Source organism: Panthera tigris, chromosome B4 (assembly GCF_018350195.1).
Source record: "Panthera tigris isolate Pti1 chromosome B4, P.tigris_Pti1_mat1.1, whole genome shotgun sequence".
NCBI classification, from domain to species: Eukaryota; Metazoa; Chordata; class Mammalia; order Carnivora; family Felidae; genus Panthera; species Panthera tigris.
Window position 1 is genome coordinate 26,819,546 of NC_056666.1, and position 17,955 is coordinate 26,837,500.

The following is a 17,955-nucleotide window of genomic DNA, read 5'->3' on the forward strand; positions in this document are numbered from 1 at the left end:
CAGGAAAGAGCTGTCGTCTTACAAAAGAATTCAGTCAGGCTTCCTCAAGCAACAGCCTCCCTTGGGGCATTTAGGAACGGGGTCTGGTTAAGAAACACGTTTGTGCCCATCTAGAAGGAACGTTTCTCATGACCGGGATCTTAGCCTCTTTTAGTCACTGCTGTATCCCCAGTGCCCACAGCAGTGCCTGGCACATAGTTGGTGCTCAAAAAAATACTTGTGGAAGAAATGAATGAATGACTGCTCAGGAATCGCTCTATGGGGAGGTGTTCTTCCAGAAGGCAAGGCCCGTATCTTTGTTCCTATTCCCCTTCGAGCTGAGTGCTTGGCCGAGCACCGGGGAGGGAACCAGGTTCGTCCTCGCTGGTGGCTCAGTTGGCCCTCTGATCAAACAGGCAAAAGTCAGCCATCTTTTCACCCAGGGAAGTCTCACGCACTGGGTCTTTATGGGCACCCCCTGCACATCCGATGGGTGCAGAGGGCCCCACACAGTGCTGTGATTGTCGTGCAGATGCTCACTGATGAATGACCAGGAAATAAGTTGCGGGGGTGGGGGGGGGGGGGGATGGGGGGAGCCTCCTCCAGAAGGAACGAGAATTGCTGGCTCTTCCCTCCGCCTCTGTGTGGCCAAGTTCCTATTCGCCCTGGGGGGAGGAGTTGGGGGGCCAGGCACGCCCAGCCACGTGAGGCCTCCAAGAAGAGCAGCCAGGGGCAGGAAGGGAGGAAGTTACAGCGGTGAGCCACAGGAGTCACAGATTTCACAGAACATGGACGCAGCTCTCGTCAAGGGCTGACCACAGAGCCGTAGGGGCTTGTGCTCTTTGCCCAGGTTACCTGAAATGTTGTGCCCAGAGGGCAGTGACGCACGGAGGAGTTTCAGCAAGCGTGTCTGGGGGGGCCAGCCACCTGTCAGACTAATCCATTTCTATTGGAATAACGTTCAGTTACCTAGAACTGTCAGAACAAAGCCTTAATTGTGCCACCCCCAGCTTCATACAGAACTAGATTTCCTTACCGCTGGGGGGATGAGGTCGCCTGCTCTGGAAGACAGATAGTAAGGCCCCGTGCTAATGCCATTTAGTGTCTACAAACTTAATCATTTTCCAAATGAGAACATGCCCATCAATTGTTCTCCATATTCACTGGGGGGCAAAACAGAAGGAAATAGGTTAACAATTTTGAAAAGAGACCTTGAGTAGATTGAGCAGGTGCTTTTTTAACGTAAAGATGACTAATACATGGAACAGGTTTCCAAGAAAATTACAAAACACCCCTCACGAGACAGACAAGGCAAGCCGCTTGTCTATTCATTCAACAAGCCCCTAACAAGTGCATAGCGCGAAGCTAGGTGCTAGGGCAGACATAAAGGAATGTGAAACAGGGACAAAAGGAGAGATGGAATTCATAGGCGACACAGTGGAAAAAGCAATCACGCCTTTACTCAACGTACGTGTAAGTGCATGCCATGCAAAATATACATGCAAGGCTCGAGAGCAGGTTATGAAATTGAGTAAGAGTCCTGCTTCTAGGTGGACTAGAAGTCCTGAAACCCTTGTGCTACAAAACCTAAAAATTTTAGATAAAATATAAAGTCTAAAATTTTAAATGAGTGGATAAGCTCGTAAGAAAACTAAGGGAGCTCACACAAGAACAAGATAGGAGAAGCACAAGTTCAAGGAGGCAAGACAATGCCGCTGGCTGATCCAGCCTAACCTCTAAACAGTCTCGTTTCGGGACGCAGGAGACAAGCCTTGTGCACCACTGAAAAGGAGTCAAATCAATGAACACCCCCCGCCCAAACGCGAACACACGCATGCACGCACACACACACACACACAGCCCACACCCAGGGAAAGGCCGGATCCTCAGGAAAGGGTGAAGTGAGAAAAAAGGAAATCTACCTCCCAGAAGCACAAAGCAAAGACTAGGTCGATCTCTGCACTGGTTCTAGGGTAAGGTTTTAAAATTCTCCCTGGGTACTCATAGCCACTGATAAGCCTTCAGGTCAGAAGGGTTTGCACAGCCTGGAAAAGCCACAGATGGAGACTTTTTTTAATTGAAGGACAGTTGGCACGCAATCTTGTATTAGTTTCAGGTGCACAGCATAGCGATTGGGCAACTCCATTCATTACTCAATGCTCGTCATGGTAAGTGTAGTCACCATCTGTCACCATACAACATGATTACAATATTGTTGACCATATTCCCTATGCTTTTCATCTCTGTGACTTATTTATTTTATCACTGGAAGTTTGTACCCCTTAAGCCCCTTCACCTATGTCGCCCATCCCGCCCCCCCACTCTCTGGCAACAATCAATTCTCTGTATTTAAGATTCTTTGTTTTGTTTTTTAGATTTCACATATAAGTGAAATGATATGGTATCTGTCTTTGATTGATGTATTTCGCTTAGCATAACCTCTAGGCCCATCCATGTTGTCAAAAATGGTGAGAGACTTCTGATTTATTTTATTTTATACTGTTTATTTATTTTTGAGAGAGAGAGAGACAGAGTGCAAGCTGGGGAGGGGCAGAGAGAGAGAGGAGACACAGAATCCGAAGCAGGCTCCAGATTCTGAGCTGTCAGCACAGAGCCCGATGTGGGGCTTGAACTCGTGAACCTTGAGATCATGACCTGAGCCCAAGTTGGATGCTCAACTGACTGAGCTACCCAGGGGCCCCAAGACTACTGATTTTAAGTGGACATAATTTGAAAAAGTCTTCAGTGCCAGGAAGATACAAACACAAATCCTTTCTGATAATGAACTTATTCAAATTAATTAGGCATTAAGTAACTCCCATAGTGCAATGACAAATATCATGGGCTCACACTCAAAAATGATGACATACACGAGGAAACAAGACACCATGAGTAAGAATGAGCAGAAAGAAGAACAGAACATCTCCAAAAGCACTTTAACATTGCAGTTAACTAAAAATACTAATTGCCATAATGAAAAATTGAACAGCAAACACCAGACTAGACACAAATAAACTGGAAGATAGTTCTAAATAAAATACCCACCATATACCTTAGAGGGACAAAAAATGAAAAATGAAAAATATTAAAAAAAGACTAAGTGACATAGCAGAGCGAAAGGGCAGTCTGTAGAATCAGGATTTAGAAAGCAAAATGAAGAAAAGAAAGAAAAGAGAAAAGAGAAAAGAGAAAAGAGAAAAGAAAAGAAAAGAAAAGAAAAGAAAAAGAAAAGAGAAAGAAAAAGAAAAAGAAAAAGAAAAAGAAAAAGAAAAAAAAGCAAAAATAAAGAAAGTAGGAGTGAGGCAATCTTGGAAAAGTTAAGTCTGAGAATTTCAAAAATTGATATCACATATTCAATAAATCCAGCAAATCCCAAGCAGAATAATTTTTAAATGCATGCCTGTAGAGATTTTATGCTAAACAAAGCGAAAACGAAAAGGCCTTAGAAGAAGCCAGAGAGAAAAGACAGATAATGTACAAGGGAATGAAAATAAAATGAATAGCTGTTTCTCAACAGCAAAAGTAGAAGCCAGAAAACTGTACATTAATATCCTCAGTATTAATGCTGAAAAAAGTGAATATCAACTGAGAATTGCCTGCCCAGTGAAACGATCTTTCAAGAAAAAGAGTAAAAAAAAAGAAAAAAGTCAAATGGAGACATTTTCAGAAAAAAACAAAACAAAAAAAAAACACACCTGAGAATGATTACCATGAACAGATCCTCAAAACCAGCTCTTAAATAGACTTTAGGAAAAAAGGTATGATTACAGAGAGAAGGTCTGATATACAAAATTTTTGTGAGTAAATAAAGTGTAGGGAAATTAAGTGGGGAAATGTTACACAAGCATAGACTATATGAACCAATAGAATATTTAATATGCGAAGTCCAAAATGACTGAATAGCTTTAGCATGTGAACTAGGAGTAAATAGATTGATGTTAAAGCATGCTAAGGTTCTTTGATTTGGGAGGAGAACAAAGTTGGTGAACTAACTTTGGGTTCTGTTAAGTATTCATGTTAAATCATCAAAGGCGACCAATAAAAGCAAAGATAACTTACCAATGGAGGGGAGAAATGAATGAAAAAATGCCCTACTCCACACGGACGAGTCTCAAAAACATAATTCTGCACCAAACCAAGCTCATACAGAAGAAGCGGATTTATATAAAGTTAAAAAAATAAAGTAATACATTTCTTGTTTAGGGATACATGAAAATTGGGAAAATTACAAAGAGAGGCAAAGAAGTGGTTAATAAAAATTAGGATTATAGTTAGCTCTGGGAAAGGAATGTGGAAAGATATTTAGTAATGTTTATTTCTTGGGGTAATACATGCATGTTTTTTGTTTTATGTATTCTTAGTATTATTTAAACTGTACATAGGCATTCTAGATCTGGTTCTAAAATTCAAAATGTGTTCCCACTTCAATGAGCTTGCCAACTGCTGAAAGCCACACCACACCAAAACTCAATGGTTTTAAACACGAATCATTTATAATTGCTCTCATGCATCTGCAGATTCTAGGGGCTCAGCTAATCCCTTGGGTTTGACGAGGGACAGAGAAATAACGCCCTGTTGCTTGGGAGGAACTGTAAAGTCAGATGACAAAAGTTATTAATAAAGATGGAAGTGAAAACTTGAGGTCAATAACGTACCGTATCACAGCTCTTAAGAAATTAAGAAGTTCAATAACTCAACACATTTATGTCCTTCTTTACTGTGGTAAAATACACATAAAATTACCACCGTTCACCATTTTTAAGTGTGCGGTTCAGCGTATTAAGCACACTTACACTGTTGTGTGGCCATCACCACCAACCATCTCCAGGAGTCCTTCCAACTTGAAAAACGGAAACTCTCTACCCATCATACACGAATTCCTCATTCGTCCAGCCCTCCGGTCCCTGGAGACCACCATTCCACTTTCTGTCTTCACCAACTGGATTACACTAGCAAGGCACGTCCCATAAGCGGGATCATACGTTTGTGTGAGTTTTTTGTCTTTTTGTGACTGGCTCACTTCACTTAGCATAATGTCTTCCAGGTTGATCTACGTTGGAGAGTGTGTTGGCATTTACTTCATTTTTTAGGCCCACATTTCATTCTATTCACCTGTCAGTGGACATTTAGGTTGCTTCTACCTTTTGGCTACTATGCTGCTCTGAATGAGGATGTACAAATATTTCTTCAAATCCCTAATTCTATTTCTTGGGGGTATATACCCAGAAGTGGAACTGCTGGATCAGAGAGTACTTCCATTTTTAATTTTTGGAGGAATCCCCATTTTGTTTCCCATTGTAGCTACACCATTTTACATTCCAACCAAGGGTGCACAAAGGTTCCAATTTCTCCCCATGCTCACCAACACCTGTTAACTCTTTGTTTGTTTATTGGTGGTGATGTTTTTATAGTTGCCATATAATGAGTGTGAGGTAATATCTCACCGTGGCTTTAGTTTTCCCATATCCAGTGATTAGTGATTTTGAGCATTTTTTTATTTGTTTCTTGGACATTTGTATATTTTCTTTGGAGAAATGTCTATTCACGTCCTTTGTGCATTTTTAAATCAGGCGTGGGGCTTTTTGTTGTTGTTGAATGGTAAGAGTTCTTTATATATTCTGGATATTAGTCCCTTATCAAATAAATGATTCCCAAATATTGCCTCCCATTTTGTGGGTTGCCTTTTCATTGTGTTGTGTTCTTTGATGCACAGAAGTTCTTAGTTATGTGGTTAACTTGTCAAAATTATTGCCGAATCTAATGCTGTGAAGATTTTCCACTATTTTCTTCTAGGAGTTTTATAGTTTTAATTCTTACATTCAGGTCTTAAATTTAGGTTTTTATTTTTTGTATATGGCATAAAGATCCAATTTTATTCTTTTGAATGTTGATATCCAGTTTTCCCAACATCATTTGTTGAAAAGACTGTCCTTTCACCCCTTGAATGGTCTTGGCATCCTTGTCAAAAGTAATTTGACCGTATGTAAGGGTTTATTTCTAGGATCTCTATTCTATTCCATTGATCTATATAACTTTCTGTAAGCCAATGCCAAACTTTAAACGTTCTGAGTCCTGTATTTTTATAGTAAGTTTTCAAATCAGGAAGTGCAGGCCTCAAACTCTGTTTTGTTTCTTTCCTTTTCCCAAGCCTGTTTTGGCTATTCAGGGATTAGCCAAAATCTCTCTTGAGATTCCATATGAAGTTTAGGATAGCTTTTTTTCTTTTTCTGCAACAATGTCGTTAGAGTTTTGATAGAGATTGCATTGAATAAGTAGGTCTCTTTGGGTACTATTGAACTCTTAACAATATTTTGTCTTCTGATTCATGAATATAGCATGTCTTTCCATATACTGGTATCTTTCATTTCTTTCAGCAATATTTTGTAGTTTTTAGTGTACAAGCATTTTGCCTCCTTGGTTAAGTTAATTCCTAAGTAGTTTATCTTTTTTGATGCTGTTGTAAATGAAACTGTTTTCTTAACTTCCTTTTTGGTTTGTTCATTGATACGTTTACTTCCTTTTTTTTTTTTTAAGCATGGTGACTTAAACATATGCCCAGATGGGTCATTCATCCGTGTACCAATTATTTCTTAAGTAAAAACAAAATGTTAATATTGAAAGTAGATATATTGCATAGTTATACAGCCCTTGAAGAAAAATAATCTATAATTAGGTATCTTAACCACAATGAAAATTCAGGCCCCCAAATTTTACAGGCACGTTTTACCAATTATTCAATTATTCAAGGATTCAAAAGGTTGAATATACCAATTGTTTCAGAGAATATAAAATCAGGAAAACTCCCTAACATATTCTATGAGTTTAGTATAACCTCATCATTACCAAATCACACATAAGAAAGAAAATATGACTCCTGAACACAGATGCAAATTTGTATGCAAAATATGTGCAAAATGAATTCAAGAGCATATTTTTTTTGAGAGAGAGAGAGAGGGAGAGAGAGAAGGGAGAGGGGAGGGGCAGAGGAAGAGAGAATAGTAAGTAGATTCCACACCCAGTGGGGAGCCCAACGAGGGGCTCAATTCCACAGTCACGGGATCATGAACTGAGCCCAAATCAAGAGTCAGACACTTAACTGACTGAGCCATGCAGGTGCCCATAATATATTTTTAAAACATACCATGACCACTGAGTTTATTCCAGGAATGCAGCAAGATGGCTTAATTTTTAAAAAACATTCATATATTTCACTACTAAATACATTAAAGGAAAAAATTGTATGTTTATCTCATAAAAAGCCTTTGATCTTATAAAAACATTTGATAAAATTCACCAGCAATGCATTAAAAAAAAAAAGTCTTAGCAAATATATTAGGATCCCAGCACACTCAAATGGGGTAATTTGAGAAAAATTTAATGACTTGCAATGGCGAGGGCATAATAAAGAAAAATCAGTTGAGATATTGTATCTTTCTTTAAGTGTATTTATTTTGAGAGAGAGAAAGAGAGCGTGGAGGAGGGGCAGAGAGAGAGGGAGAGAGAGAGAATCTCAAGCAGGCTCCATGCTGTTAGCACAGAGCCTGATGCAGGGCTCAATCTCACAAACCATGAGATCATGACCTGAGCTGAAGTCAAGAGTCAGATGCTGAACCAATTGAGCCACCCAGGTTCCCCGAGATACTGTATCTTTTAGGTCAAGTTCCCTTAAAAGGCTTGAGACAGGGGTTCAGGTACATGTATTTACTGAGAGTGTTCTCAGGATAAAAAGAGTGAGGGAAGCAAGGAAAGAAGGTAGAAAAGATGTGATTTACCTAGACTCTGGCTTCAGTCTGATCCCGTAAGAAGTTCTGCAGCATTAATTGCACTGCAGTTGGTCCCACCTTTAGGCAGCCCAGGGAGTCAGATTTTTGTGCCCCTGTTTTACTCAATCTTTGGCTATAGGCTGCTCCAGCAGGGGGAGGTGGGAGTGAGAGTTTATTACATCTCTGGCAAGGCAGTTTTTCTTAGGCCAAAAGTAATTCTACCTGTTGAGGACATAAGAGTCATTGGTTGAAGGTATGTCACGCATCCTGCAGCGTAGTAATCTAGCCTCACAGAGGTCCACTCCAAGTTGGAACCTTAGCTACAGCTTCAAGAGGATAGGGTGCCTGGGTGGCTCAGTCGGTTGAGCATCCGACTTCGGCTCAGGTCATGATCTCACAGTCTGTGAGTTCGAGCCCCACATTGGGGTCTGTGCTGATGGCTCAGAGCCTGGAGCCTGCTTCCGATTCTGTGTCTCCCTCTCTCTCTGCCCTCCCCTACTCATGCTGTCTCTCTCTGTCTCAAAAATAAATAAAAACATTAAGGAAAAAAAATTTTTTTTAATTAAAAAAAAGAGGCCATTCCATCACCCTTTTGGGCTAGCCACTTCTGAATGGTACAGAATACAGTAGGACCTAAAGTCATGTGCCCATGATCTGTGCCCGTCATCACACCTACTTTGCTGTCAAATGAATCCCTTAGTCCAAGACAATATCAAAAAGAATCCCATATCTATAGACAAGACATTCTGTGAAATATTGGATAATGGTTCTGTTCAAAGTTCTATAGACAAGGAAGGCAACCCGATGCCACCGAAACATGACGCTCTCAGTCAGGGAGAATTATTGTCCTTTCTGGGATTAAAGGGGGTTGATTAATCAACTTGCCACCAGGGATTGGTGGTCTCTCCAAAGGCTGTTAGTATATGAGAGGCTCAGCACTGGTCTCTGTCTCTGTGAATGGCAGATCAGACACTCACCAGTGGTAGTGGCTGGGTCATCCTTGGTGACAGGGAGTCTAGGATGCTGTACTAACGTGTAGCCTGCATCTGTCTACAAGCTGTACTCTGAGCCTATTTCACCACATCATTATATTGAGGACAGGAACTAGTTAGCATTTACTGGCCAGGCAATTCTGTTCACTTGGTAATTTAGTGCCTCTTCTATGGTGAATGCTCTTTTGAGACCATTAACAAATGATGCAAAGATTCTCACATTTGGTGCCCCCGACCACACATTCATCCACATTCCTCCTCTCCAGACCTGCACATCTTCAGTCTTGTAACCATGCTTCTCCAAAGCCCCTGACCAATCGGCAAAGCGCTTCAGTTCATGTACATCGTTTCCTCTTCGTTTTGCTCTCCTCACAGAATAGATGCCCGGGTGGACTGCTTGAAGCTCTGTCTATTCAGAGGATTTTTCCTCACCATTCTTCAGCTCCACTCCTGAGTGCTACTCCAGCACAGCAGCGGCCCACTCTCCGAGTGCCCCATCCTACTGTGCCAATCCATCTATGAACTGAACCTAAGCCTTTTACTATAAGTTGAGCACAGGGAACGTCCACCCTGTGGACCACTCCCAGTGAATGCCACAGGTGTGAGCTGAGAAGACGGTGTTTGGACCAGCCCTTAGAAAGAATGAGTATCTTTCAATTGCAATGATTAATAATAAACATGTTTCCTATAAAACATTTTTGAGTGGTAGATGACATGAAACTTACATGTGCCTCTGGACTTTCTCCACCTCAATACAAAGGATTCCTGCTGGCCTATCTGACGTTAAGACTTGGTGGGTCTGACTATGCCCAACTCGGGATGGAAAGTTTTGGCTTCATGATCATTTGGGGTCACATTGTTGGACTCTGTCTTTACCAGGACCCAGAAGCACATCAGGGAGCCCCTTTTCAAATAAGTAGAAATGTCCTCTGCTCTAGATAGCGCGTGCTTGCTGCAGAATCTTAGGAATCTCTAACCTCCTTCTAAGACTTGTTAAAGGCTCCAAAAGATATCTTTATCAGTGACAAAGACTTCTGGCATACTGAAGATCTTCTGAGTCATATGTCCTAAATTTCAGGGCTGCTTCTAATGCATCCTAGACCCGCTACGGATTGCTTTTTGAATCTGGACTCTATTCAAAACCAGCAACATCCCACATCATGTGGGTCAGAACAGTTTTCTCAAACGTGGAAGATGCTGACTCTAAAATTGAAGAGAACTACCAAGCACCGTGCTTCGTCTCAGTGGTAGGAAGCACAAGGCACAATAGCCTGTCCTGTCATGTTCTGGACCACAGAACCACTGAAAACTGCACCAATGTGGCCGGTCCTTGAATTTTTTGTAGGATTTTTCTTCCACCCTCTGGAGCCCATATGCCTTACCAAAGCACCCTGATTATCTACCACTCCTTGCTCATCTGATTAGCATGATGTCATCGAAGCAATGAAGCAGTGAGGTTTTCTGTGCAATGTCCAAATGGTCCAGTTTCCTTGGGACAGAAAGCAGAGAAATTGATGTAGCCCTAAGGCAAGACCATGAATGAATGTATCCTGTTGTCCATTGTTAAGTGGATCCAAAGTATTTCTGATCCTATTTTCCAACAAATATCAGGAAGGATGCATTTGCCAGATCAATAGCTGGTATACCAGAATCTGTCCATCTGGTTTAATAGATTCCACATCTGGCCCAACAACTGCAGCTGGGATTTAAACTTGGTGACGTTTGCATTAGGTCACTGTCATCCGTGCTAACCCAACTATTTTTGTAGGGACTAGAGTGGCAAAGGAGAGGATATGATGAGGATCACTATTCCTGCATTCTCTGTATCTGAGGATGGCAGGGATCGTCATTCCCCTCATGATTTTAGGGGATACTAATTAGCTTTTTCGGCTACATAACTCTTCCTCTAAAATTCAAGAGACAAGTGTGAGTTCCAAATACTAGCAGGTGCTTCGTTCCTATCATACATTCAGGAATCCAGGAAGTAACCACTAGGTGAGTCTGTGCACTTTGTGGACCCACTGTGAGATGGACCTAAACTGGGACTCCATTTATCACCTAATCTCAATGTGCCCCTACTCTAACACAGGTCCAGGAAGGCAGGAAACAACTCAACTCGGTCTTGTCTCCAATAGTCTCCCAAAGAGGTGAGTGTGCCACTTTCCTCAGCATACGATTACCCAAGCAAATGCTTTAAGGGAAGGACTAGGCAAATCATTACTTTATTCAGATACCATGATGTTTCGGGATCCTTTAAGGAAACGTGGCCTCCCTGTCAGCTGATATTTTTTTAAGTCTAAGGGCATTTCAAGTCCAGAAACAGAGAAAGGGGCTCTGACTTTCCATTGTGGCGACTGACCTCAGCCTTCTTTTCACTTATTGTTGAGGTCCTTTGATTTTATATATTGAATAACATCTATCTCTCTTGTCCTAGGACCAACATCCTCTATTAAACATCTTTATAGACCTCTGTGGATGAAGGCCATTCCAACTCTGCTCCCTTCTGGTCATTACATTCACCTGGCTTTGGAGAGTTAAATGTTGTCAGCTGGCATCACTTTGGCTCCTAGGGACCCCTATTCTAGAACAACATCTCCTCCCATCAGCCCTGGCCCAAGAAGATAACCTCCACTGAGCTTCTCAGCCATGTCTGTGCTCCCCTAACCAGCACATTCCTTATTATCTTGGTAAACAGGGTCTCCTACAGGGCCCCTCAAGAAACAGCATCAGCTGGTGGTTTCCCTGTCTTAGCAAATCTCAGCAGGAGGGCCCATCTCTCCAGGCCTTTTGGTCCCCTTCCTTCATAGTCTCTATTTCAGTTATCATGACCCAACACTTTTCCTGAGCAAAGTCATCCAGGCAAGTCTTTGCTTTTGGGCCCTCAGCAGTGTTTTCACTCCTATATAACAGGAGAGTGTCTTCATATTGGCAAACACTCCCTTTTCCAGTCTTACACTGATCCACCTTGACCCTGCACCCTCAAGAACTCTTCCACAGGTGCACCGAGAAACATGAAAAGACATAAAAGCAAAAAGACCAGAGGCAACCCAACTGTCCCTGAATGGGGGAATAGATAATGAAATGACAGTCTTTTCTTTTTCTTTTTTTTTTTAAAGACAGTATTTTCTTATAATGAACTGCTTACCCATTACCAAGACCAATAAGGAAAATGAACGGGGGCGCCTGGGTGGCTCAGTCGGTTAGGTGTCCGACTTCGGCCCAGGTCACGATCTCGCGGTCCGTGAATTCGAGCCCCGCGTCGGGCTCTGGGCTGATGGCTCAGAGCCCGGAGCCTGCTTCCAATTCTGTGTCTCCCTCTCTCTCTGCCCCTCCCCCGTTCATGCTCTGTCTCTCTCTGTCTCAAAAAAAATAAATAAACATTAAAAAAAAAAAAAAGAAAATGAACGAAGTGCAGATACGTCAGTATGAATGAATCCACAAAGCTTTAAAAGCAAATCGCTGAAGAATACATACAGTATGACCTTGTTTTTATAAAGTTCAAAATCAAGCAAAAGAAACAATGCTTACAGTTTGATGTAAACATGATAAAATCTAGAAGGAAGCAAGGAAATTCAGGAAGATAACGCTGGTAGAGGGAAGGACATGGGGTCAGAGAGGAGCCTCATTAATAATATCAACCTCATTAGGGGCGCCTGGGTGGCTCAATAGGTTGAGCATCCGGCTTCGGTTCGGGTCATGATCTCGCGGTTTGTGAGTTCGAGTCCCGCATCGGGCTCTGTGCTGACGGCTCAGAGCCTGCAGCCTGCTTCGAATTCTGTGTCTCCCCTTCTCTCTGTCCCGCCCCCGCTCATACTCTGCCTCTCTCTGTCTCTCAAAAATAATTAAATGTTAAAAAAAATATTTAAATAATAATATCAACCTCATTAATAACATGTGTATTAGATTTTTTCTACATATATATTAGTTCATAATTTTGAAATAAAAAATAAGACTTATTAGACACAATCCTTTGCCTCAAGCTGCTCACAGTCTCGGAAGAGAAGTCAGACTTATAAAAACAAACCCTAATACAAAATATAGAAGAAAATTGCATCAGGGAAAAAAAGTAACTAATTATAACTGGGAAGATCAGGAGAAACTGGCAGCATTTGAGGTAAGCTTTGAGTACATTTCTAAGGAGCAGAGGGAGAGAAGAAAGTTCTCTCCGAGGTATGAGCATATGAGGATAACCTGCAGAGAATGCTGGGAAATGAGGGACATGGTCCACGTTTCCATCTATTTGCTATTCCTTCCACCTTCACCCCTTAGAATAACTTCTACAACCCCCAGGGTGTACTCATTTTCTCCAGTGAAACAGAAAAAGCACAACTTTGAGCACAGAGAAAGGTGGTTTGAATTACCTTCCCACCATTCACCAACTCTTGGACGCTCCCCCGTTCTCCTGTGCAAAATGGAGACATCATAGTTACCGAAGAGTTATCTCGAGGGATGAAAAACGTAAGGAAAGGTTGGCTCCTATTCTCAAGACACATTTCTGTCAGCGGCTTGATTTCTATCATTAGCTGGATTTTATCTTTCAATTCTATGCAGAACAGACATTGTTTCCCTGACCTCAGAGAGAACGTGGCCTCAAAGCCCACCCAGCCATGACGTATAGCACGGGAGGAGAGTTTATTTGACCTCCCTGAGCCTCAGTCTCCTTCCTTGAAAAGCAGGAGGAAAACTGAACCAGGGGTAGATAAATCGATTTCATCCCACTCAGGGGTAGATAAAGCGATCACGTCTCACTTGCCATCAGTAGGCGGTGGCTCTCTGGTCTGAGCGAGGAAGGCTTCTGAATCTGCCTTTAGCTTCTGTGAAAGAGAAAGTCGCGGCCAGTTCGCGTCTGATCAACGGGCCTTGAGCAAGAAGGACAGCAAGTCTGCCCTCCTTCTAAATTGCTGTGGAGTCAGACGCAAAGCGAAACCGCTAGTCGGCTGGCCAGACAGTCCGAGTGATAAAGGTTATGATGAATTCCCTGCTCCCCCGGCATTTCTCGAATCTAAGTGAACAAGTCAATTTATGGTGTAGGCTGATTTCATCCCCAAAATGAGTGTCACAAAAAAGCTGAGTGTACTTTTAGGAAACGGCCCCTTTTTAGAGAGTTCCTATCTAAGGTGATGTCATGCCGAGGCTTCCAGATGAAGAGGAATCTTTTCTGGAGGAAACTTCTGACCTTTAACCAGGGGTATTCGATAGCCGATCCTCATTTCAACCGGGGCCTCTGGGTTCCAGCTTTGATAATCAATGCCCATAACAGTTCGATGTGAAACTCTGATTTGGTATATGAGTCACCATAGGCCAGCGTGGGGCAGGGGAATACCCTGTCCACTAGAAAGAAAAGTCACTGCGGCACGGGGGGGCAGGGGGTGTGGGGTGAGTCAGACCACAGCTACTCTTGAGAACCTTCATGCTGATAATTCACCCACTTATCTCAAGGAACCGAGGGGCTTTTTCCTTTAAAACAAAACAAAACAAGAAAAGTTGCCAACACCCCAACTGGGATTTCAGAAGCTAATTTCCAATTTGCTCCATTCCACATTACTTTGAGGGAATCTTTGGTTTCTTGGTATTAACATCTTGTTACGGGACAGTTTTAAGTGCTATGGAATCAGAGGGAATAAGAACACAAACTGCCTATACTGATCCCTCAGCTTTGGCCGTTTTGAGTCCATGGACGGTCTGGCTTTATCTCTTCCCCCACCTGCTGCCCACCCCATCCTCTGGGTTCTTTCGAAGTAAATCCAGCATATATCATTTTATCGGTAAATTCAGTGGGGTTTTTATACTTGTGCTTCGCAAGTTGAAAAAGCTCTACCAAAACTTATCCCCCATCTGTTACCACACCCTCTTACAGACCTGGCTGCAACCTGTCCCAGGTCACAGGGATAGTAAGTGACAGAGCCAGAGGTTAAACCCGGGAAGCTCCAGCTCAGACCAGCAGATAAATTGTTTAAACTCAGAGCCTTCATCTAATTACAAGCGACTCTTTAATAAAAAATACTGAGGGGCGCCTGGGTGGCTCAGTCGGTCGAGCTTCTGACAACGGCTCGTGTCATGATCTCGCAGTTCATGAATTCAAGCCCCGCGTGGGGCTCTGTGCCGACAGCTCGGAGCCCTGAACCTCCTTCGGATTCTGTGTCTCCCTCTCTCTCTGCCCCTGCCCCGCTCTCTCTCTCTCTCAAAAATAAATAAAACATTAAAAAAAACAAATAGTGAATGTGGAGAGTAGCTGCTAGCTTGCATAATACAGTCAACCAATATTTCTAAGCACCTACTATGTTCACAATAAACACTTATACATAAATAGTGTTTTGCAATGTACAAAGCCATTTATTTTTTTAATGTTTATTTTTGAGAGAGAGAGAGACAGAGAGACAGAGCGGATGCATGAGTGGGGGAGGGGCAGAGAGAGAGGGAGACACAGGATCTGAAGCAGGCTCCAGGCTCCGAGCCATCAGCACAGAATCCAATCCGGGGCTCGAACTCATGACCCATGAGATCATGACCTGAGCCAAAGCTGGACGCTTAACCGACTAAGCCATCCCGGCGCCCCCGTTAAAAGCCCTTCAAACTTCCAGATGGCCCCTGAGAACTATTACAGTGTGTATCTTATGAGGTAATAAAGTTCTGAACAGCCAGCTCAAGCTCTCTAAGTTTTGCTGGTAAGCGGTCTCAAACTCTGACTTCAAGGGCAACTCCCCTTCCAATATATAGGTCATGTGTTGCTGTCAGCAAAAGTAAAGCCTGGAAAAGCAAAAAGCATTGTACAAATGTAAGTGACGTGCCTCCTTCGCTACCAACAACGATCTACTGAACAGAATACGTGAACAGCGAGCAGTGTTTCCCAAAGGAGGGCAGAGTATCAACTCCTGAACTCACTACAAATTATTTGTGAGTATCTATCTGAAGGCCTCATCTTGTGGCTGACTACACCAGCAATTCAGACTGTGGTAACACGCTGAAGTCTGAAAAGACGAGATGTGCTCTAGCGAAAATGAGAGCCCCCACAGGAAATTCTGCATTACTGAAAACCACTCATCTCCAGCGTGGCTCTGCCCCCCACCCCAAGCCCCACGGCCTGGTCCCTCCCCTGGGAGGAATGGGTTGATTGGGAAGTTAGACATTACACCAAGCCACACGGACAAAGCCTGTCTGAGAAGCAGCCTCAAGAGGGAAGAAAAAAATGCATTAGATAAAGGAAACTCAAGAGGCCACAGGAAAAAAAAAAAAAAAATACGAGCACTGAAATGGTATTTCCTGTAGTTTCAGGGAAACATGCACTGTCGTCATTCTGTGAAACCTCATCCACTATTCTGCTTGCGGGCAGGGAATACGAGGAGAAGCCTGCCGGTGTTTCCTGCCTCCTCCACTCCTGCGAGCTCACAAAACCACCCATCAGAATCTTCTACCGTGAGGCCTCTTGACCCAAACATTCAAGCTACTCTTTCAACAGAGTGCTCTTTCTGCACACCAAAAAACAATGCGTGCGTTAGTTGTTCAGTGGACCCAAAGGAAAAAAATGTTTGCTTCACTGATGTACTTGAGACGTGTTGCCTTGAATTACTTTTGCATGGAATACTTAAAATATATTTCCAAACGGTCAAACGTCAACCATGCGCACATTTTCAAGCAATTTAGGGTTTAGTATGTTCTAGTGAACGAATTCCTATCTTGCAGATTTAACCAAAAAGAGCCCTTTGAAAAGTCTTAGTTATTTTTTCAAATAAGAGCTAAATAGTCAGTCCACTTGGTAAGTATCTTTGGCTGTGATTTTTAATTTTTTTTTTTTTGACCTAATTTTCCCCCAGATACAAGCCAGAAAAATCTGCTTACATGAAGATAGTTTTAAGGTGACAGTAAAATTACCAATTCCAATGAGGCAGATAGGACATCGTGTCTCCTACGAGAAGGGTCTAAGTTATGATATGTATCTTCCAGGAAGAGACCATGAGGTGGACGGGGTGATCAAAGCAAAAGACATTGCCGGAAAGTCTACACTGATAATGAATCTTGTTTATGAGTGGCATGACCTTGTTTGCATCATTGATTTTTGCTTCCAGTCCTTAGTGGTCATTTCCTGCTGGTTTCTTAAAATGAAATGACCAAACCATCCCAACCTCATTCCTGCCCCCCAAAAACTAACAGCCTCAATTCAGTTTTGTGGTTACTGTTATCCCATAGGTTCTAATCAGACGTTTTTTCCCCCTCACCTGAGCTTAGCAAACTTGCTCATTCCTGAGCTGTGGAACCATCTGGGGACCTCTTGCCTCATGGATACATGAAGGACCAATAAACATTTAATGAGTATTTGGAGTTTAGGCTCTATCCTGAAGTTGATTTTTTTTTTTTATGGTGGAAAAAAAATGTATATTTAGATTTAGCCAGCTGGACTCCATCTCAATGAAGCCAATTTTGTTGGCGGAATCCAAAGTGTCATAGTCGGGACTCAGCAGAACGTATGCCTTCTTCTCTCCGTTGGGCCCAACCCGGGTGTTGACCTTGGCCACGTCAATGTCATAGAGCTTCTGCACAGCCTGTCTGATCAGGTGTTTGCTGGCCTTGGCATTGGCAATGGATACAAGTGTGTTGTTGTCTTCTATTTTCTTCAGGGCTGACTCGGTGGTCACAGAGAACTCGACGATGGCACAGGGCAACTTGTTTCTCTGGAGGCGCTCTTTTAAGGATATTTGGGCTGCCTTTGGAGACGCCATCAGAATGGCCATCAGAATGGCCATCAGAATGTAGGTGATAGGATGCTCTTCCTTTTTTGTGACTGTGGATGCCTTTCAGCACCACTTTCTTGGCCTTCAAAGCCTTTGCTTTGGCTTCAGCTTTGGGAGGGGTAGGGGCTTCCTTCTTTGCCTTCGGCGTCATCTTTGCGAAAGGTATCCTGAAGTTTAGACGCTGCTGACCACAAATTTATTTTTTAAATGCACTCTTCAGTAACAATCTAGATCTTGTTTGTTTTGAAGAACAGAGCTCTAGTGACTAAACAAAAATACATATACCAGATGCGCTTCTCTGTTCCAAAGGAACCAGAATGAATTTTCCAACCACATCTCCTTAAATCTCCAAACAAGGGAATGAGTGGATGACCTGGTATCTTCATTTTCTTTCCATGTAAGAGTCTGATGATCCAAGTTGGCTCAGAGAGTTCAGTCAATTTCTGAAGCCACATCTATCCCTTTATAAAACCTGGCTCTTAACCAAAATGTAGA

At 42.6% G+C, this 17,955-nt stretch overlaps 1 pseudogene; it reads right to left on the reverse strand.

Annotated features, from left to right (window-relative positions):
- Positions 1 to 17,611, reverse strand: part of LOC122240509 — a 42,471-nt pseudogene extending 24,860 nt beyond the window's left edge.
- Between the last annotated feature and the right edge of the window lie 344 nt (positions 17,612 to 17,955).